Source organism: Camelus dromedarius, chromosome 5, assembly GCF_036321535.1.
Source record: "Camelus dromedarius isolate mCamDro1 chromosome 5, mCamDro1.pat, whole genome shotgun sequence".
Lineage (NCBI taxonomy): Eukaryota > Metazoa > Chordata > Mammalia > Artiodactyla > Camelidae > Camelus > Camelus dromedarius.
The window spans coordinates 51,071,844-51,094,005 of record NC_087440.1 but is presented as its reverse complement, the minus strand read 5'-3'; the positions used below and the strand labels follow the sequence as shown (position 1 = coordinate 51,094,005).

Below are 22,162 nucleotides of genomic sequence, written 5' to 3'. Positions count from 1 at the left end.
AATGGCAAGGACGCCTGGGCCCTCAGGAGCGAGACAGTGGATGGTCATGGTCAGGGCCAAGGTTCCACTGGCCCCAGGTGAGCCCAATTCCCAGGCTCCAAAGCAGAACCAGCCAAGAAACCGACATAGCCCCGGGGCCGGCTCCCACACACCACGTGAGCCAGATGCTCTGCTGTGTTGGCTGCTCTCTGGGGTACACACTGGCTCTCTCATGAGGGTTCACTACAAGGACTGCCATCTCCTCCAGACTGAATGGTGTGAAATTGTGCAGAATGTGCTTAAAGGGGCTTCGGAGTCAGAAAACATGGAGCCCTGCGAGGCATCTCAGACAGTATCTGTGCCAGGGTTCCCAGTAGTGACTTCTTTTCACAATCAACTGGAACACGTTCAAAATACAGACTCTGAGCCTCCAGATTGCACCTCCTCCACCTTAACCCCCAACACTACACACAGCGCTTCTCCTGAGAAGTCAGGTTGGGGAGCCACTGATGTCATTCAAACCCTTCACTTCTGTTTCTGAAGTACAATTCTAGGGTACGTGACTTTCGAAGGTCACATAGCTGGTTTGGCAGGATTGAGGTTAGAGTACAGGTCTCCTGAATATAATCCAGGGCTTTTTCTACAGCACATCATCTCCTGGATGTGCCCATTGAAGGGGCTGCCAGATGACCCCAGCAGTTTTGGTTGAGGAAGACCGTAAGAAGCATAGTCTTTGTGTATGGAAAGCAACCCCAGATACTTTCCCCAGTATTGGCTTCCATGGTGGTTTATGACTCCCGTGTCTTAGTCTCAGCATCACCTGGGCAGGAGATTCTGCTTCTGGCTCTGTAATTACCCCAGTTTCACTTGTCCTTAGAGAGGTTGGGGAAAGAACTGTACATATATGTGTAGATTTCTCTGTGCCTCAGTTTACCCCTATGGAAAATGGAGAGAATGGTGCCACCCTTATGTCTGCCTCTTTGGAGCTCTGCAGACCCAGTGCATGGCCACACAAAGGCATCCTGTGATCCCCTAGGCAGAGAAGAAGCCTTCTATACCCACACAGAACTAGTCTTAAAGTCAAGGCTGCTTTTGCCACACTTCTTTTTTTATTGAAGTGTAGTTGATTTACAATGTTGTGTTAGTTTCTGGTGTACAGCATAGTGATTCAGTTATATTCTTTTTCATATTTTTTATTATAGGTTATTATAAGCTACTGAATGTAGTTCCCTGTGCTATATAGTAGGACCTTGTTGTTTATCTATTCTGTATACAGTAGTTTGTATCTGCTAATCCCAAACTCCCCACTTATCCCTCCCCAACCCCTTTCCACATTGGTAACCATAGTATGTTTTCAATGTCTATGAGTATTTGTTTTGTAAATAAGTTCATTTGTGTCATTTTTTTAGGATTCCACATATAAGTGATATCATGATATTTGTCTTTCTCTGTCTGACTTGCTTCATTTAGTATGATAATCTCTGGTCAACCCATGTTGCTGCAAATGGCATTATTTCATTCTTTTTTATGGCTGAGTAGTATTCCATTGTACATATATACCACATCTTCTTTATCCAGTCATCTGTCGATGGGCATTTGGGTTGCTTCCATGTCTTGGCTCTTCTAAATAGTGCTGTTATGAACATTGAGGTGCATGTATCTTTTCAAATTGGAGTTTTCTCTAGATATATGCCCAGGAGTGGTATTGCTGAATCATATTGAAACTCTATTTTTAGTTTTTAAAGGGATCTCCATACTGTTTTCCACAGTGTTTGCACCAAACTTCATTCCCACCAACCCTGTAGGAGGGTTCCCTTTTCTTCACGCCCTCTCTAGCATGTATCATTTGTAGATTTTTTTAAAAATTGAAGTATAGTCCATTTACAATGTGTCAATTTCTGGTGAACAGCATAATGTTTCAGTCATACATATACATATATATTCATTTTCATATTCTTTTTCATTATAGGTTAGTACAGATATTGAATACAGTTCCCTGTGCTATACAGAAGAAACTTGTTTATCTATTTTATACATTGTAGCTAATATTTGCAAATTTGAAACTCCCGATTTATCCCTTCCCATGCCTTTCTCCCTGGTAACCATAAATTTGTTTACTATGTCTGTGAGTCCATTTCTGTTTTGTAGATAAGTTCATTCGTGTCTTTTTTCATTTTTTAGACTCCACATCATTTGTAGACTTTCTGATGATAGCCATTCTGACAGATGCGAGGTGATACCTCGTTACAGTTTTGACTTGCATGTCTCTGATAGTTAGCTGTATTGAGCATCTTTTCATGTGCCTATTGGCCATCTGTATGTCTTCACTGGAGAAATGTCTGTTTGGGTCTTCTGCCCATTTTTTGATTGGGTGGATTTTTTTTTATTTTAAATAATTCTGATGTCAGAATATCATTGTGACAACTTTGGTTACCCTGCATGCCTTCCAGGAAGGGCTACCTTCTCCTCTTGGTTTCTGGAGGGCTGGTAAAATATTTCCTGTGGGTGATCTTGGTAGGGACCCCAATTTTGAAGGACTAAACAAAATAAAAAATGAAATACTACTACAACTAGCAAAATAGCTAGCACTGAGTTGTTATTGAATGTCAGGGACTCTGCCAAACATTTTACATGCATCTAATTCTCACTATGGCCCTATAAACAAAGTGTTATGAGTCTTCTCATTTTACAGATATGGAAAATGAGGCTCAGAAAAGCTAAAGAACTTGCCCAAGATCACATAGCTGCTAAGTGATGAGGCCAGAATTCACACCCACATCCTGCAGTGTCCAGGGGCAAAACTCTGGTAAAGGGGGTTGATGATGGGTCACTGTTGTCATGAGCTTGAGCTTCCACGTGGCACTGCCTGGTGCTTCCTAGTGGGATGTCACATCCGGAGGTGGCTTGAGTCAAGGGCAGCTCGGCCGCTGCAGCTGTGAGTGTCTGCTGGGAGGTTCACAGCTCCCTCGGTTCAGGGACCGCCTGACCCAGCCTGACCGAATTAAAGCAACTAACGGGTGTGACATAATTTGACATGTACATTGTTAGCTGAACCCCAGGGGAGATGATTTTAAATAGAGACAATATCGTGCCGGGAACTATTTGGGTTATGGAGCCCTTATTTTCTGACTCTTGCAGGAAAAAAGAATTGTGTCAGGATAAACTGAAAAGCCCCAAGAAGCTGCTCCCAGGTCAGGAGAACGGCAGGCTGGCTGGATTGGGAGAGATTCTCCCTGGGAGTTTCAGGGACTTCACCCTCATTTCCTAGCATTTTATCCCCCAAACACTTTTAAAACCCAAGTTAAGAACCACTAACTCTACACACTCTTCCCCCAGAGCCTCCCTAACCAGGAGCGTTCAGAACCCCAGTCAAAATCCAGAAAACCAGGCACAGCTTGAAGCCCCCATTTGCCCTCCATCCTGCTTTCCCTTTCTCAGCAGCCAACCCAGGGGCCGGGCTGGGGGCCCACACAGGTGCCCTCTCTCTGGGCATCGCCCAGTGCCCAACACCCAGTCACAGCAAGACTTACCCGTCCTTTTCCCATGCCCTCATACTTGCTTCCTGACCTTCATAAAGAGGATGTGCGTCTCTGTGTTCCAGGGCCGCTGATCTTAATGGCTTAGTATGGGCTCATCCTCTCAGCAAGACCTGCTGACTGTATGACTCATAACCAGCACCCAAGAAATGATGACTGTTGAATTAATGAATGACAGTGAGAGTAGCGAAGTTACTTTGGCAACCCCATGCCTTAATCCCCACCCCAAGCCTCATTTTGGCTTTCAGGATAATACAAATGAATTTGGGAGCAAAAAATCTTTGTCTTTTTAAAAAACTGAAGCCCTTGAAATAATACTACGTGGAAAAGATGGCCAGGAGAGATCCAGGGCACATGGTGACCTCCCCACATGCACTTCCTTTTTCCCCATCCTAGAAAGGGCCCCTACTTCCCAGCCATGCAACTGGAAGAGATCAACCTAACTGAAGTCATCCAGTGGGTTCCACTGTCCAACTCACCCCAGATACAGTGATTGGTTTGGGGACGGCCACCTGGTCCAGATATAAGGAGACTTCGCCAAGGGCTTTTGGGATCTTGTGATCATTAAGTAAGATAGTCACAGAATAAAACTGTGGGAGAGTAAGACCTGGAAGGACATTGGGTCTTCACTGACTTGTCCAGCTCCTCTATCTGGCCTTACCTAAGCCCACCCAACCTCCGGACTTCTAAATTACATAAGCAAACAGACTCTTTGTTTAAGCCAAATAAACATATAATACATAACCCCTTGATTCCTTTTATGAGTGAGCTCAGAGACTATTTTGTCAAGTTATATCACCTTTGTTTTACAGCTTACTTAACTTTATAAAAAATAAACTACCAGAAAGCAAACAAATAAAGTCTCTAATTTTTTTACTCTTTGTTCAAAGCCTTCCAAAGATCCCTAAGCTTGTGATGTCCCAGATGAATGAGGAAATAATGGTGGTTTCAAGAAGATAGAAGCTTATTTCTCTCTCACACAAAAGAAGGCTGGAATCTGGCTGGTGTGGGAGCTACAATGTCATCAAGGTTCCAGGTTTCCTCCATCTTTTTGTTCTGCCATCCTTAGCATATGGCTTCCATCTTCAAATTCACTTCATGGTCCAACTAGAGCTCCAGCCATCACATTGATCTTCCTGTTCCAGGAAGGCACAGGAGGAAAGGAGAAGGGAAAACAATGAGTATGCCAGTAGTCTCCCCTTTTCTGGTTGTCTTCACACAAGACCACCCAACAACTTCTGCTTATTTCTCAATGGCCAGCCCAGCTGTAAATGTGGCTGACAAGTGTAGTCTTTCAGCTGGACACAGTGTCATCCAATTTAAAATCTGGGTTGTGTTATGAAGGAAAAGGGGGAGGGTAGATACTGGGTAGGCAACTAGCAATCCCCCCTGCCTTAACAACTGAGCCCAGCTTCTCTGTTCAGTTCTGTTGCTTGGTACCTGCTCCTCCAAGGAGACCCCATGGTTCACGCTGTAATTACTCTCTCCGAAGACCCTTAACCTCCCAAGCTGGTCACCCCCCACTTCACCCACCAAGGATCCCCTGGCCAGCATCTTCTGATTTATCCAGTTAAGCAGTTCCTGAGCACCTGCTGAATTTTATTAGAACACCTCAATCTTTCATTAGAATCTTGGCTTCAGTTTAACTCAAACACACTTGAACTTCTTCTCTGCCATGCCTAGTCAGATCCCACTCATACTCACCCTTCTGCATTTACCAGTCTTTCCTTAGAGCTGTGTTCCTCCCAAGACAGGTCTGCTCTTCAGTATCAGTTTCTGACTTCTTTCAAGCATTAAGGTTCTCAATCCTGTGGGCCTAGGGCCTAGGGCAACGAGGACTATGGTTAGCAACAGCAGCTGAGTAGGGGTTGCTCTCCAAACCTTCAAGGAGGACGGGGCATGCTTTTGCCTGGGGACAGGTGACTGAGTGAGGCCATGGCAATGACTTCTTTTTCAGTTGTCCCAAGGCCTCTGGCCCCTTCTTGTACATTTCAGACCCCGTAGACAGCATCACATGCCTCAGTAAGCAATGAACAACGCACACAAGGCAAAGTCAGACAACAATAATGAAGTCAATTATTGTCTTGCTAGAGACAAGACATCTGGTCCTCCCTACCTCACCTGCACAGAAGCAGAAAAAAAGAAAAAAAATCAATGATAATGCTAACCAAACATGCTACCTTGAGTTCTCATATAAAGAACACCTTTCAAAAGTATCTAGTTCTTTCACTTGAATTTTCCCATTTTGATTTTAATCATATATTTAAAGCTATTGTAACTCAAAAATGTACATTCTCTTAGAACGTCTTTTCAAATAGAAATATCATTAGGCAAATGTGAACAATTATCCCCAACTGGATTTTTTTTAAGTTAAAGTCTTCAGAGGAATAGATAAATTATGCTTTAAATCATTGATTTCAAACAAAACCTATGAGACATAATATTATAGGTTTAACTAAGAGGGCTTGACTTTGGATTTAGAAAGTTTGTTAATTGATCTAATCATCCCTCTCTTTTTTATAAAATTGAAGTACAGTTGATTTATAAGCTGGTGTTAGTTTCAGGTGTACAGTAAGGTGATTCAATTTTTCATACACACATATACATATATATTCTTTTTCAGATTCTTTTCCACTATAGGTTATTACAAGATATTGAATACGGTTCCCAGTGCTATACAATAGGTCCTTGTTGTTAGTCATCTCTTTTATTAAAGCTATCCATATATTTTTTTTATAATTATAACACTGCATATTTTAGGGCCAGAAGCGTTTATCATCTTAAGGACCAAATGAGAAACAGTGAGAAGGTCTGAGATCTAAGAGGCTCTGTTACTGTATTGAGAGGGCAGTTTAAGAAATTCCAAAGGAATGCGTTGGCCTATTGCTGCTTTTTAATTTCCAACTCTGCTTTTTAATTTCCAACAACTGACAGTGACAATTCCAAACATTTCCCATGTATTATTTGGATTAAGCAGAGCTTGATTCTCCAGGGAAAACAGGCAGCATTAACAACAACAAAAAAAAGTGCCTCTTGCTGAAAAGACAGTCTGTACTCAGGTGTCACACTGCCGTCTGATGACAAGATCCCCGTGGAGAAGCAATGCTGGCAGTGACTTCAGTCCCCTAAGAGCACGGTCACCAGTACCCGAGGCCCTTGGGAGCACCGGTTGTATCTCAGAGGATGTGTCTTTTTGGTGTTGGAGAGGACACACTGAGGTGGGCAGATGCTGAAACTGACAGAACTTACTTCAGAAAGGTCATTTGAAGGAGATTTTACCCAGGAATGACATTCTCCTCTGTCTTGGAGTAGAAGACCAGCCAGGTCCTGGCAGCCCTACAGCCTGGGCTTTGTTCCAGGGCTGCAGTCCCCCGACAGGAGGCTAGGCAACGTGACCCTGGCGGCACAGAAACCCTGGACAGGCCTCTGCGGCTGGGGGCCTGAGCACCAGCTCACTGATGAGAAATTGCGCTGTGCGGGGAGACGTTGCCCTCCCTGGGCTGTCAGAGCCTCCCTTGTTACTTCCCCCCAGTATACTGCAGCCTGATTCTCTCTCTCCTTCCTGCGGTAGCACTTTGTTGTGAGGACCCTGAGCCACAAAACAAAAGGGGCGCTTGTATATCATTTTACACAGGAGGCATAGGTCCCACACAACTAGCTGTGTGATGTTGGGCAAGTCACTTGACTTCTCTATGCTTTAGTTGCTGCAGCAGTAAAGTGGGGATTCTGATCGCTTCACCTGACACGGCTGTTAAGCGTTCAGCAAAATCCTCTGGGAAGCGCTGAGGAATAGTGCCTGGCCCACAGAGCTTCATAAAACTGGCTGTCCCCGCAAGTGATAGGGGAGCAGTTTCTCCCCTGGTTTCCACTCCACCAATGCTTGTTTGCCTTTCCCAACACAGGACAAAGATGATAAGAAAGTGAAATGTCTCTCTTGGTCTCCGAATCCTTTAATTCCATCAGTAGTTCTTGAGATATCAAACGATATCTGTGTGTGCCTGTGTGTGCATATAGATTCCTTTAATTCTATAAAGTCTATGCTGATTTGGTTACATTTTAATCTAATGGTGAAAGGCTATGTATTCAACTGTTAGTGCTTTGGTTTCAGGAACATGTGGATAAAATGTAACTAGCGTTATCTTGGTTCAAATTCCTTTTTTGTGACCAACTGTTGTCTCAATGAAACTTTGCAGGGTTTTTGTTTGTTTTTTTCTGAGTTACAGCAGACAGTAAAATAAACACATCCAGGCCTTCTCACACTGAGATAGGCTGATGCCAAATTCGGTCTACGGAGGCCTCCTCTTGGCTTCTCTGGTCACCATGCAGAACAGATTTTCATGCACATTGAAGACAGTCCATTAGTTCTTGGCAAGGAGAATGAAATTTTCAAAGCTGCTTACTCCAACAAGCACACCCCACCTCAGCCCCTTCTCATACACAAAATCTTGCTGAAGTGGAGAGGCTCTCCCCCACTTGCAGAGAAGAGAGGGCAGCTCCATCTTTGGTCACCCGGCTACAGTCTTGACAATCGTCACCAGCATGATAGCCCTGGGCTTGGCTCAGTCCTTAAATTCCCAAGGCACCACCCAGATTAACATCTCTCCTCCCCTCTCAGGAAAGAAGTATTTTTATTTCAAAATCATATATAGTAAGAGCTTTGGAAAGTAGTTTGCAGACTTCTCTGTTTCTGAGGAAGTCATGTCCATTCACATCCAAAATTTTCCCTCAGTGCCTCAGGTGTTGTGTTGACTGAGCGTCCGGGCTCTCACAGGGCAGCCACAAAGGAAACAAAGAAGTTGTGCCTCTATCTGCTACAGTGGAAATGGAAGCCATGATGATATGGGTCGAGCAGAGTTCTCAATGGAATCTTTAGGCTGATTCTTAGGAGGAAAAGCCTGTAGGTTCCTGTTAAGAGTTCCAGCTGCCACTGGGTGTGGGTTCCTTGACCAAAATGTACTCTGAGCAAGGTTTCCTTCCCGTAAGGGGGGTGAGCACTGTCGTGAAAGGTACTGAGGTGCTAAGGATCAATATTCACCAGCAACCGGCATTTTGGAGCATGGTTACCATGGTAACATTATCAGCCCCAAATGACTGTCATGAGGTGAAAAAATTCTCTTAAAATAAAGGAGACCAGAAAAGGTATATTTATAAACCTCTTAACAAACACCTATCTGTTTGCAAAGTAGAACGTGTTCCTTAAGCTATAGATGCCCAAAGATTGGGAGAAATTTCATGACATAAACATTTTCTTAAATTCAAAGAATTGTTATTCTCACTCCTCCAAAAATGGTCTGTAAAAGTAATGAATACAGATTTTTTTTAAATGGGGAGAGTTCTAAGGAGTGACGGGCTTATGTACTTTAATATTATGCAGTTACGACATTAAAATTCTGCACTAAACGATGAATACCTTATTTGCAGTTTGTAAAATGATACTTGACTGGGAGTGTTCTTGCGTCTAAGTTGTACGGATTCTTTCTGGCAGGGTCAGTAAGCCCAGAGTCATAAAATGTGTTACACGATGGGAAAAAGACATTGGCCACACAGATAAAACCTCGCGGGCACAGTGTTTGCCCCACCCTTGTGAAGCTCCGCCCCTCGTTTGCCTTTCTTACGAACAGAAGCACCGCACCGTTTTATTTGGAGCGGCAGTGCGCCCCGCCGGAATACCCAGGTTCACAGCCTCCCTGGCAGTTAGAGGCTGCCAAGTGATAGGGTTCTGGCCAGTAACATAGTGTTAGAAGGCCCTGGGGAGGGTATTGCTGGGAGATGGTTCTCCGTGGTCTCTCTCATTTCTGTAAGCCTCTTGCAAACAGAGGCACTTACTAATAGTAACAGACTATCTTCCCAAGGATGTTTGAATAGCATACAACCTTGGAAGATAGAGATATTGTCCCTCCAGAGCAAAGGGAAGGCTTGCTTAGATCCTCGGAAGACAGGGAGGATGTTTCACTCCAGAGCAAAGGGCAGGCCTGCCTACTTCCCATTGCGTAAGTTTTGGAGTCCCAGAGTTCAAGGTTCCTCTCCTGTGAGGCAGCCCACTGAGTGTGCAGGCATTCCTGTGGGCCTATCCGTACTGTCCCCATGGGACCTGAGGGCAAGGAGAATGGCCACAAATCATGCTGCTTGCTGTGTGCTGAGTCACAAGGGTGGCTGCCTCTGACCCTGGTGTCTTGTGACTCCTGCTAGCAACCATGAAACTGTGGCAGACTAAGACCTTAGCTTGCAAACAAGATGAACTCTCAGGCCCTTCATTGTTCTTGGCTGGATAGAAAAAGAAAGGTAGGAGAAAGCTCTTGCCCCTAGGCTTCTCCTTTCTTCCTGCCTTGAGGTACAGCAACCGTTTGGGGACCACGAGGTGACAGTGCGAGGACAAAGGTCTACCTGCTAAGGATGGCAAAGCAGAAAGATGGCGAACCTGGGTCCCTGACAGAGAATTACAGTACCAGCCCTGGTCTGCTTGATCTCAGGCTTCTTGTTATGTGAGATAAATGGGCCTCTGTTTAAGTCAATGATAATTTTTTTTCCCAAGCAAATGCATCCCTTTAATTTGTATCAAACATAGTAATTACATAATAGTGATTGTGTCAAACACATGCAACTTAGGGCAAGTGTGTTGCTACCTTCCTTACTTCTTGATCCAGATTCTACCTCTCTGTATATTAACATTATTGTATGTATCTCTTATAAGCTAACTCACATTCCTTTGAAAAAATCACGTAAAAGTCAATTCACTAAGTACAGTTTGGTCCTGGGCCAAACTTATCCCTGAACTTTTATGAATTATCCCTTAAGCGATTAGTCAAGAAGGCAGTAAAAATAATAGGACTGCCCCTTTCTGGAAACGTCTACCACATGTCACGAGGTCTGTTTGTCACTAGTGTGTATCCAGCACCCAGCAAAATGGCTGGCTCTTGGCTGGCTGTCAAATTCTTATTAAGCAAGTGTTCATGAAAGGTCTCTCTTTATCAAATGTGTTGGTTATGCCCAAAGAAAATTAAGATTTAACAGAGTATTTCAACACATTAGGTCTGTCCCTTGACTATAGTAGGTGTGTTAAGAAAAGACCGCAGATCAGTTTCAAAGAAGCAACTTCTTCTCTTTGTTCCTTCTGACTATAAAATGCTGCATGACTTAACAATGGAATCCAAAGAATCTGTTCAACCTTGAAAACTGGTGCAATAGGATACCAAGAAGTAATAACCCCCGTCATCAGAGATGAACATATCTCTGAATGTCATGCACACAAATTATTTTTAGAACATTAAGTAAAATTGGAAACTTGTGTCAGGAAGAAAAAGTAATGAATACACAAGATGAGACTCCAGGAGGGTGATTTAGAACTTTGCCCCCAAAACAGGATAAACAAAAAGATACTGTGCACAATAAGATGAGTTACAAACATCCTTAGTATTGTTTTCAGTATATGTTATGATTCCTAGTTTCTGTTCAAAACCTAAATTATGGGAAATTACCTATAATCTGTGTCTTGGTATGATTTCTGTTTAAGAAATCTATCCAAAACACAGTAAAATACCCTTTCACACCCATTGGGATGGCTATTATTTTTGAAAAAATGGAAAATAGCAAGTGTTGGCAGGATGGGAAATAATTAGAACCCTTGTGTGCGTTGGTGGGACTATAAAATGGTGCGGCCGCTGTGGAAAACAGTTTGTGGTTCCTCAGAAATTAAACCTAGAATTACCATATGATTAAGCCATTCCATTACTCAGTATATACTCAAAAGAACTGAAAAGAGAAACTGAACCAGATATTTGCACACCAGTGCTCACAGCAGCTTTATTTACAATGGCTAAAGGTGGAACAGACCAACTTTCCACCAGTCTATGAGGGGCTACACAAAATGTTGTATATGCAGACAATAAAATAGTATTCAGCCATAAAGATGAACGAAATTCTGATATCCACTACAACATGCAAGAACCTTGAAAACATTATGCTAAGTGGAAAACTATAAATATTGTATTATTTTTGTCCCAAAGGACAAATATTCAATTTTCATTTACATGAGGTCCCTGGAATAGACAGATTTAAGGAGACAGAAAATTAAATGATGGTTACCAGGGACTGGCAGGGTTGGAGGCATGGAAAGTTGTTGCTTATTTGGTGCAGAGTTTCTGTTTGGGTAGATGAAAACATTCTGGAAATAGATAGTGGTGACGGTTGTACAACATTGTAAATGTACTTAGTGCCACGGAATTGTACACTTAAACATGGTTAAAATGGTTAATTTTTATGTTGTGTATGTTTTACCGCAAGGAAAAAAAATTGATGAAACAAATCAAATGGAAAAGATAGGTTTTGTTTGTTTGTTTCAGGAAGAGCACACAGAACAGATTTTAAAATTCCGTTCGGGTTTCGTTTTGTTCGTCTTTGCTTTCTTTGAGCCCTGCCCGCCTGTGCTGTGAAGCAGAGTGACTTAAGATGCCCGAACAACGTTGCCAAAGCCTTTCGGGCTGTGGGTCTGAGCAGTCATGCGCCTCAAGAGGGCTTAGGTCATTTGAAAAGTTATCTAGTCGGGCAGTTTCATTTCAGTTCTTCAAGTCTCAGGAGTGTGTATCATTGTAGCCCCCCTCCCCCACCCTCCGGCGTACATTGGGCCAGAATTTGTTTGTGAAAATATTATTTTAGGATTCCTTCCACTCCCATCATCTGCTTATTTTCCTTCCTGCATATTTCATCCTGGAGCAGAGAGAGTCCTGATTCAGCAGTTAAAATAGTCTATGCATTAGTTATCACTTCCTGGTGACCCACTTTATACACAGTTACTCATTCTGGCATTGAAAGTCCAGATTTAAAAAAAAAAATCCTGGGACGAAAGTATGTATCTGTGGGGGAGAAGATATTGACTGCATATCTATTGGGTGCACTCCGAGGACCCTGAAGTGGGCATCCCAAATCAGCCCTCAGACTTCCCACCTCATTTACTCTCCTGCAAAAGCTCTCAAATCACACCCTCTTCAGTCATCCCACACCCACAACCCCACTTTTTCTACCTCCCCCACTTTCATTTCCTTCTGAAAAAATCCATCTCTACACTGACTCCACCAAACCCCGAGGTCTGCTGTACCTCCCTGCACTCAGTGTCATGGGGAATGCAGAGAGCAAGGCGACAGCCCCTGCTCCGGGGAGGTGTATGTGCCAGTGCAGGGCCCCTCCCACACCAGTGTGCTACAGGCACCACTAAATGCTTGTGACATGCAGATTCCTGGGCCCCGACCAGACTCTGATTCAGTCAGTCAGCACTGTTAATAGCTCCCCAGAGAACTCTGATTGGGACCCTAAGAACATATTTTGAGAAACACTGTGGCAGGTTGGAAGGCAGCAGAATCTGTTCTGGGGTATACTGAGGTAGCTCCAGCACTGCAGGAGAACAGGGAACGGAGAGACAGAATTGGCCTGAGAGATTGATGGAAGTCTTCGTGGAAGAGGCTCTTTCAAAGAAGAGCTGAAATTAGACGGGGCTGGGGGAGGGTAGGCACAGCAGGCACGGTCATCTGCTGCCACTCACCCCAAAGGTGAGGGCAAGGCTTTGGGTCACAATCCTCTCACCCAGGGCCTTTAGAGCATGTGGGGAGGACAGGAGACTCTGGGACAAGGGGTACACTCATATCTGAGAGGATCTAGGTGGATGATGCTTTTTTCTGGGGTTCCCTCCGCCACACTGAGCCCCAGCTCTGGACCAACCTGCTAGCAGAGGGCCCTGGACAAGGTCCTTCCCTTCTCCAGCCTCAGGTGAAGGGGAGATGTTACCTGCTTTGTAGGTTTGATATAAGAATTCAATGAGTCAATGTGTATAAAACCCTTGGTACACAACTAAAATTCAATACATTGGGGAGAGTATAGCTCAGTGGTAGAGCACTTGCTTAGCATACATGAGGTCCTGGGTTCAATCCCCAGTAAAGTAATTTTTAAAAATTCAGTCAACACATAATAGCTAATATTATTCTTTTTTTTAAATTGAAGTATAGTCAGTTTACAATGTGTCAATTACTTCTGGTGTACAGCATAATGTTTCAGTCATACATATACATGCATATATTCATTTTCATATTCTTTCTCATTATAAGTTACTAAGATATTGAATAGGTTACTAAAGATATTGAATATATTTCCCTGTGCTGTATAGTGTGAACTTGTTGTTTATCTGTTTTATATACACTAGTTAATATTCACAAATCCCAAACTTCCAATTTATCCCTTCCCACCCCTTTTCCCCCTGGTAACCATAAGATTGTTTACTATGTCTGTTAGTCTGTTTTTGTTTTGTAGATAAGTTTACTAGTGTCTTCTTTTTTCTTTTTTTAGATTCCACATATGAGTGATATATGGCATTTTTCTTTCTCTTTCTGACTTACTTCACTTACAATCTGCTGGACAATCTCCAGGTCCATTCATGTTGCTGCAAATGGCATTATTTTATTCATTTTTATGGCTGAGTAGTATTCCATTATGTAAATATACTACAGCTTCTTTATCCGGTCACCTGTTGATGGACATTTAGGTTGCTTCCATGTCTTAGCTATTGTAAATAGTGCTGCTATGAACACTGGGGTGCATGTATCCATTCGAATTAGAGCTCCTTCTGGATATATGACCAGGAGTGGGATTGCTGGATCATATGGCAAGTCTATTTTTAGTTTTTTAAGGAAACTCCATACTGTTTCCCTAGAGGCTGTACCAAACTACATTCCCACCCACAGTGTAGGTTCCCTTTTCTCCACACCCTCTTCAGCACTTATCATTAAATGTCCATCTGTGGACTTTTTAATGATGGCCATTCTGACTGGTGTGAGGTAATACCTCATTATAGTTTTGATTTGCATTTCTCTGATAAGTAGAGATATTGAGAATTTTTTCATGTGCTTATTGACCATTTGTATGTTTTCATTGGACAATTGCTTATTTAGGTCTCCTGCCCATTTTGGGATTAGGTTGTTTGGCTTTTTTTGTTGTTATTAAGTTGTATAAGCTGTTTATATATTCTGGAAATTAAACTTTTGTCAGCTGCATCATTTGCAAATATTTTCTCCCATTCTGTATGTTGTGGTTTCGTTTGTGGTTTCCTTTGCTGTGCAAAAGCTTGTAAGTTTAATTAACTTTTGTTTATTGCTAATGTTATTCTTATTGTTCTAGATTTTTCTTTAGGATAAATTCCTAGAAGTGAGATTACTGGAATAGGAGTGTAAGTGTTACTAAATGGTACCTATAGAAACTATGTGTACAACTTTTGAATTTTAGAAAACTGTCTAAATTTGACTGCTAGAAATAAGGGTGTTCATTCATATCTATAACACTAGGTGTTTGAGAGGATATATACCAAGATATTAGCAGTGTTAATCTCTGGATGGAAGGACAAAGGGTATTGCTGCATTGATAAATGGCAAAGACATTCTTCCTCCTGCACCAGGTTGGGTTTTTTTAATTTAATTTTTTTTAAATTTTGTACTTTGGTGAGGGAATTAATTAGGTAGATAGGTAGGTTTGTTTGTTTGTTTGTTTGTTTGTTTAATGGAGGTACTGGGGACTAAACCCAGGACCTTGTGCATGCTAAGCATACACTCCACCACTGAACTATCCCCTCCCCTCAAGGTTGTTTTAATGCTGGCTTGTTTTAATGCTTCTCCCATCAGAAGACTCCTATTAAAATGCAAATATGTTAAAGGGAAGTTGCCACATTCAACTCTGGAACTCACTGGCACACACCTCCCCCCAGGTTATTGATCCAATCAGCTGGCTGTTAACTCTTGGCCCAGAAAGAAGACAGATGGAAGGACAGGGGCTGGGCTAGCATCCCACAAGGGCAAGCCCAGAATAAGAGGGTTGGCAGTGGGGGTTCCAAGGGCTAGAAGGCACATTAAAAAAACAATCAAATGCTCAAGAAAAGGAAACCAAAAACCAAAGCAGTGAGCGGGTTTCCAGAGAAGGGCTTGAAAGGGAATGGCCACCTGCTCTCTGAGATGATGGATGTGCCCACCCACCTGCCCCCATCTTGTTAGTTACCAAGTCCTAGTTACCAACTTGACTCCTAAGCCACCCTGACCACCACCAGGGATGTCAGGCCACCATCACTTCTCAAGGGATTGGTGGCAGCCTCCTCACTGACCTCCCTGTCCCTACTCTTGTCCTAAAATCCAGCCCAGGGGATTTTTTCCTAACAAGCAAGTCTGACTCCATTTCCAGTCTCCTTCTATGTTCCCACTTCCATGCAATATGTTCAAGACCTAAACTTGGCATTGGCAGCTCACAGTTCTATTCAAAACGGCAGCTTTTTAGAAAGTTACATTATGAACTACTTAAAACCCACAAAAAGGCATAAAGACTAAAACAACACTCAAACCCACCCCCTAACTTGAGAGATAAAGCCTTATCTCTAACACAGCCTAGGCTCCCCATGCACCACCCCTCCCCACCCTCTCCCACAGAGGTAACTGCCATCCTGCATCTGTCATTATTCCTTTGATATCTTTGTAATGTCACTTAACATGGCTTCTTTGTTTCATGATAACTGGTCATTCTTCCTTGTGAACCTCTCTTGTGGTTGGATTTCAATGAAGTCCAAGAAATGCTATGAAGAGACCATTTGAAATGGTTTTCCCTTCAGGCACAATCTCAGGCTCTTAGGTTGTGTCTTCTTCCCCTTGCTGCTCTCCAACATGGCACCCGGGGAACTCACTGGATGGCTGGGTGGGAGGGGTGTTGTCTTTTGTGACCTTATGGTTGAGGGTTGGGAGATGAGGTTCTCAAATCCATACCACATCCTCCAGATCCTTGCTGATTCCTGTGGTAGGGTGGCTGGAGCTCCTCATCTGGACCCAGCCTGCCACCCTGACTCCAGGGGTGTCTGCCATCTTCTCCTCTAGCCCGTGATCCGAGAGGCCCACGTGGCCTTTGCTGTGGCCTCCCCTTGTCCTTCACCACTGCAGAACCCACAGTAGGCTCACTGATTCTCAACTCAACCATCTCCCATAATATATGGAAACTTCTGTGTCTAGTTTAAGCCACATGGGGACTGAAGGGGGTTCAGAGGAGTCAAGTGCCAGCCCTTCCTCTGCCTAATCGCACCACTCTGTCCATTTGGCTCTGATAAGTCGGTGCAGTCAGAGAGACATTCTCCTTTCTGATCCCAAAGGTGAAGCAGGGCAACCCCCCTGGTCAGGTGGTCACATCAGCCTACCAGACAATTAGACAACGTTGTCCTTCATCTGCACCCTTCTTACCTCTGGGGTAGGTGGTCTCCAAAGAGGACCACTGTTCATTCATCTCCCCCTATATGTGCATACTGCTCCTCCCATCAAGAAGTAGAAGATACTTCTATTCGGGGCTGGCCTTGTGACTTGCTTTGATCAACAGAGTGCAGTAGAAATAATGTTCTGGTACTTCTGAACCCAGACGTTACATGCACTGGAAACGTCCTCTTCCTCACAACTGGAAGCCATCTGCCATGTGCCCTGAGATCACCATGCTATGAGAAAGCCCCAGTTATCGACATGAAGAGGCCAGAGAGAGAGAGAGCGAGAAAGAGAGGCCCAGCCAGCCCCAGCTCTTCCATTTACCTCAGCTGAGGCACCAAACTTGGGATCAAGAAGTTATTCTGGATGTTCCAACCCCAGATGAACTCAGCTCAGATTGTAGAATGATAGGAAATGACAAAATGTAGTTTTAAGCCACTAAATTTGAGGGGGTGGCTTATTAGGCAGCAATAGCTAAATGAAACACCTCTCCAGCTGCATTTTCCACTGCCGGCCTCATATTTATCCCCCAATAGCTCATATCAGCTTGTGGTTCCCTGCATACGCTATGCTGTGTCTCACTTTCGTACCTTTATTCAAGCTATAATCTCTCTTTTCCCACCTCTCTCCTTTGCCTGCCTATCTCCTGTTCTACTTCTGTCTCTTTCCTTTTTTTTTAAGAGGCATCCATGATACCCTAGGCAAATCACATCATTAAGCTAATAAACTAATTGTTTCTTTATGTGTCTGCCTCCCAAACTAGGCTTGAACTCTTTTTAAAAATATTTTTATTTTTATATAATTTTAAAGGTTACTTTAAAATTCACAGTTGTTACAGAATATTGACTATATGCCCTGAGTTTTACAGTACATCCATGAGCCTATTTTATACCCAGTAGTTTGTACCTTCCATTCCCCCACCTCCATGCTGCCCCTCCCCACCACTGGTAACCACTAGTTTGTTCTCTATATCTGCGGTCTGCTTCTTTTTTGTTTTATTCACTAGTTCGTTGTATTTTTAAGATTCCACATATAAGTGATATCATACAGTATTTGTCTTTCTTGTTCTGACTTATTTCACTAAGAATAATTAGGCTTGAATTCTTTAAAGCTGGGTGCCATGTCTCATTTAGCTTTGAGACACCTCTTTATATGGAAATGCACAAGCAGGTCCCTTAAACTCCTTTAGCTCAGTTTCCCTGTGTCAGTGAGGGATGGCATTCAGTTGTCTGTAGCAGAAACCCAATCTCACTGGGTTAACCAAATAATGGCTTATTTTTTTCACATAGCAAGTCTGAAAGTAGGCCTGGGTGTAGAAACAATGGCTTTACAATATCAGAATATTCCAGTTTCCTTCTCTCTTCCTGCTCCACCACCCTCAGAATATGGCTGTCCTCCTGTGGCTGCCTCAGGATCACAATATGGCTGCTCTACCACCAGCCTCATACCCATGTTCCAGGCAGGGAGAAGGAAGGAACAAGGAAGAAGGGGCAATGTCCCTTGGAAAGGAACACTTTCCCAGAAATCCCCAGAAGATCTCTATTCAAGTCTCACTGGCCAGAACCATATCACATGGCCATCCATAGATGCAGGAGAGACATGATAAAATGTTTGCAAAATGATAAATCACCCAGTGAGCCTAAACTTTGAACTAGAAGCAGTAAATCTTAGGGTTATCTTTCTATAAGGAACAAGGAGAGAATGGATGTTGGGTAGCAACCAATAGTATCTGTCTCGTTCCCCACCTGTTAAACAGGATTAGGATCTACCTCACAGAGTTGATAAAATTAAGAGAGAATGCAGGCAAAATATTGTGTACCAGGGACATAGTAAGCACTCAATAAGAGCAATTATCTTTCTGCATTTCCAGATGTGGCACTTAATTCAAACATCCAAGAGTTTTCCTTGAAGGGGCAGAGAAGGAGTTGGCTCAGGGCAGCAGTCTCACTCTCTGTCTGCAGTGCTTCTGCAGTGAATTAGCTTCTGATGATTAACAAATCTTTTCTCAGTAGCCTCTTCAACTATTAATAAATTCAAATAGGATGATCACTATGACTCTTGACTTACAATATGTGACCCAGAAAAAACAAAGCTGGGAGAGACACAAAAGGCAAATGAACTGTTTTCATTGCTTTGTGGCTACAGAGTTGCATAGTTCATTTCTGATGCATGGAAAAATATCCAGCACAGAGGATTGGTGAGTGGCCTCAGACCAGGGTACTTAGGAATAAACTCTCCAGTGTCTTAGTCACTGGGACCTGGCAATGTTAGCAAAAGGAAAATTTCTGTTTGCTAGGAACCTGCTCTGCAAATCTACGATCCCCTTGCCCCACTGGGTGTTGTTTGTTTGTTTGCTTAAGCAGACTATTTAAAAATTTCTGTATTGGCTAGGACATTTTTGCTTACAAGGGAAAAGCTCAAAAAGGCTTATTAAAAGGTGAATTTATTGGTTTGAGTGACTAAAAAGTCCAAAGTAGAGTTTCAGGTCCAGCTAGATCCAGGTGCTCAGGAATCTTGCTGTCTCCAAGGCTCTGCCTCTGTAGTAACAAAACAAGCCCCTTGCAGCTCCTAAATTACAACCTCCTGGCTCAGCAGCTCCAGCAGAAAGAGGATGCCTTTTCCACAATGGTTCCAGGAAAAGCTCCAGGATTGGTCCAACTTGGGTCACATGCTCACCCCTGAACCAATCACTATGCTAAGGGAATATGGTTCTCTTATTGACTAGTCTGGGTCACATGCCTGAGCCCAGAGCCAGTGGGTGGAGTCAGCCCTGTTCAAGGACTTAGGCTGAGAATAGGGAAGGTTGGTCCTCCAGAGGTTAGTTGGGGTGCTCTTGCCAGCAGAACAGTGTGGCCAGGCCAGTCTCCAAAAAGCTAGAGTTCTGCCCAGATTTGGATTCATTTAGATATTATTGAATGTTGATACCTTAATAATTCCAGTGACACTCTTTGCCATCTGTCAAAATCCTACTCATTTTTCAGGCTCATTTCAAATGTCACCACAAACAAATCTTCCTAATAAGATTAATTTTCTATCAGCACTTTGTTTATTCCCCCTCCCCTTCTTGGCGTGTATTATTTCTTGCCATGGGGCATGGTGAGTTACACACCCATTTGTCTCCACTCTGGAGCTGAATGAGGCACACTCCCACTCACCACCAAGAGCCTGAGGATGAGGGCTTCTGTCCAGATGTGACCAGGCCTCAGAATGAAAAGAATGCAGGATGGTGAGGGGGGAGATCACATGGCCCCCTCCAGGAAGAAAATACATCCATGGATCGAAATTGGATTTTAGAAGTCAGGCTAGCTTTTCTTTTTTAAGGCATATTGGAACCACCTTTTTTTTTTTTTTAATATACAGTGGTGAAACCTGGAGTGAAGCTGCAAAGAGATTCAAATGCTGAGATGGCAGTTGTCTTGGAAATGACATGTCCTGAATGAATCAGGGGGAGAGAGTTGTGAGACGCCTTCCTCCCTTTAATAAACAAAATGCAAATATCCCAGATGCCTTTTACACTCTTCCCAGGGCTAGCAGCTTATCAATCAGTTCAGAACCTTTCTGCAATTTTTTTTTAATAAGCTGTCTGTTTCCTTTCCTGTCGTTGGTGGCTTCATTCCAGGGACACTCCCCTTGGGAGGGAAGGAGACCATGTACTGAGATCCTTCCAGCGTCTTGCAGGCACCTGCAGACTTCCCTTAAATGTTTCCTGTTCAGCTCAACAGGTTTTAATTATGTGAACTAATATTTGCTCACTATTAAACCATGTTTACCCTCGTAAAAGGCAAACTCCAAAGGACTGGGATTAGGCAAGCCCAGAAAGAGCTGAACGTATGTTTACACGTGCTCATGTTTCCCGCCACCTCGCATTACCTCACAGCTCTGTCCTTCTGGGGCTTCTGTACCTTGGTCTTCATCTTGGAAGCAAACAATCACAAGTTCACTCTTTTCAATTTCCCCCTATCCCTGCTGGAAGCAGGACTAAGTTCTCCTTCTACAGACACCTCATTTTTCTGTGCAGAAATATCCTCTGTTGGTTCTTTAGTAAAGACTAACTCTTTGTGACCCTAATGCAACAGTGCTTCCCTTTCTGTGGCTTCTGGGTCATATTTCTGAACCAAAAATGGAAAACTGCCTCAGAAAATGTGAGATGTATTGTTTCTCAGTTCTTGTCAAGCATATCGTGTAGTTTGTTCCACTGCCAAGTTTCTTCCTCATGATTCTGACATGTTGGTCCTAAAACACACTCATTTCCCATAACCAAAAGGGCCTGGCGGTGGGAGGCACTTTACAATCCAGAGATATAAAAATACTTAAATGTAAGACAGGACACCATAAATCTCTTAGAGGAGAACATAGGGAAAATATTCTCTGACATAAATCATAGCAATGTTTTCCTAGGTCAGCCTCCCAAGGCGATAGAAATAAAAGCAAAAATAAACAAATGGGATCTAATTAAACTTATAAACTTTTGCACAGCAAAGTAAACCACAAACAAAATGAAAAGACAACCTACGGAATGGGAGAAAATATTTGCAAATGATGTGACTGACAAGGGCTTAACTTCCAGAATATACAAATATCACATACAACTCAATAACAAAACAAAACCAACCTAATCAAAAATAGACGGAAGACCTAAACAGATATTTCTCCGATGAAGACATATGACCATATGACCAATGAAGACAATGAGGCCAATAGGTACATGAAAAAATGCTCAGTATTGCTAATTATCAGAGAAATGCAAATCAAAACTACAATGAGGTATCACCTCACACCGGTCAGAATGGCCATCATTAAAAAGTCCACAAACAGACATTTAATGATAAATGCTGAAGAGGGTGTGGAGAAAAGGGAACCTACACCGTGGGTAGGAATGCAGTTTGGTGCCACTAGGGAAACAGTACGGAAGTTCCTTAAAAAACTAAAAATAGACTTACCATGTGATCCAGCAATCCCACTCCTGGGTATATATCTAGAGGAAACTCCAATTCAAAAAGATACATGCACCCCAATGTTCACAGCAGCACTATTTACAATAGCGAGACATGGAAGCAACCTAAATGTCCACCGACAGATGACTGGAAAAAGAAGATGTGGTATATTTATGCAATGGAATACTACTCAGCCATGAAAAAGAATGAAATAATGCCAACTGCAGCAACATGGATGGGCCTAGAGATTATCACGTATGAAGTAAGTCAGACAGAGAAAGATAAATATCATGTGATATCACTTATATGTGGAATCTTTAAAAAATGACAAAAATGAACTTACTTGTAAAACAGAAAGAGACTCATAGACATAGAAAACACACTTTTGATTACCAAAGGGAAGAAGAAGGAAGGGATAAATTGGGAGCTTAAGATTAGCAGATACAAACTATTATATACA

At 42.9% G+C, this 22,162-nt stretch overlaps 1 long non-coding RNA gene across 1 annotated transcript; it reads right to left on the bottom strand.

Annotated features, from left to right (window-relative positions):
- Positions 1-4,304: 4,304 nt before the first annotated feature.
- Positions 4,305-20,809, bottom strand: LOC116153341 (uncharacterized). The gene is made up of 3 exons (XR_004137060.2): positions 20,639-20,809; positions 5,220-5,338; positions 4,305-4,651 (listed from the first exon to the last, which is right to left on the bottom strand). It is a non-coding gene; the product is annotated as an uncharacterized LOC116153341 (long non-coding RNA).
- Positions 20,810-22,162: the final 1,353 nt, after the last annotated feature.